Source organism: Octodon degus, unplaced genomic scaffold (assembly GCF_000260255.1).
Source record: "Octodon degus isolate 3935 unplaced genomic scaffold, OctDeg1.0 scaffold00114, whole genome shotgun sequence".
Lineage (NCBI taxonomy): Eukaryota > Metazoa > Chordata > Mammalia > Rodentia > Octodontidae > Octodon > Octodon degus.
The window spans coordinates 4,472,007-4,473,267 of NW_004524690.1; the positions used below are offsets into that span (position 1 = coordinate 4,472,007).

The 1,261-nt window shown below is 39.3% G+C and overlaps 1 pseudogene; it reads left to right on the top strand.

The window, feature by feature from the left end:
- Nucleotides 1-1,261, top strand: part of LOC101581711 — a 48,625-nt pseudogene that overhangs the window by 8,163 nt on the left and 39,201 nt on the right.

Here is a 1,261-nt window from a genome sequence, read left to right on the forward strand (position 1 = left end):
AAATAAACCTTCCCTCCTGGCTTAACTCATGTAATAAAGGTGTTTATCGTTCAATGTGAAAAAAAGAAAAAGTGATGGTGGCACTTTGGATTAGAGATTATAAGGGCAAGAATTGAGAGGGAGCAAAATGAACCCATCTGTGAGCCATTTGGAAAGTAGATGTTTTCCTTAGTAATATAAATCCTGATGTTATTGAAGAGAAAGTTTTATTGGCAAAACTCAATCACTTAAAACATGTTGTTAATATATTTCTGTTAATGTGATAGCCAGAAATTTCTAGATTATTGTCAACTTTAGTAAAATTGAAATTATTTTTTTAAATTGAAATTATGATTGAACATAGATGGATCTTAAAAAAAGAAAGTAGAGTCACAGGAAAACCAAGTAACAATGTGAGAGATGGAAAGTGAGAAAGTGGGAGTTCAGAATGAGTTTTAGTTTTTCTCTTATTAAGCAAGTGAAGGACCCAGGAAAAGCAGCACGATTGGTGTGGTAGGGAAAGGAGGCCTACATTTTGGGCTTCAATAAAACAACCTTTGCTTTGTCTGTGTGTATTGACTTGATGTTTGCTTTGCCTTTTCAGGCTACCGAGGAATCTCTCCTTCCTGGGGAGGGAAGAGAGGTTTCTTCTGGGCCAGGACTTTGGTCCTAGGGGCAGCCCTCTTGGAAGGAAGAAGTTTTCTCCTCCAGAAAGCTGTAATTCAAAATATGAACTTAACAACTGCCGAAAAATTGATGAACTGGAGAGATTCCTGGTGAGTGGGGGGAAAAAAAAAGCCAGACTCAGAATGACAAGTATCAAGCTTTCCCCAACATGTGGAATCCAAACAAGAAGGCATAGAAGTTGGAGGCAAATGATAATATTAGAGAAAAGGAGGAGAATAAAGGAGAAGAGGTGTAAAAAAGGTGAATGGGGATGAAAAATGTTATTAATTATATTGTTAAGAGGTCATAATGGAAGTGGAAGTTTCCACTGGATAACTAGGAAGGCCACTGTCAGGATGGAATTTCCAGCCCAGTGAAACCAAGGACCAGACAGTGACCCCATAAAGCATGATCTCCTTCTGTCCAGAGTGTGGCAAAAATATTGAAGCAGCTTTCAAATTCTGCCCCTGCTGTGGGAAACATTTGCCTACAGAGGAGCCCACAAAGTCCTCGACCTGTGGCAGACAACTGGTGTCATCCTTCCAAGGCTCTAAGAGAGAGTGTACCATTAATTCTGAAATCTCTCCCAGGAGAGTGAAATGGTCCAATATTGTCA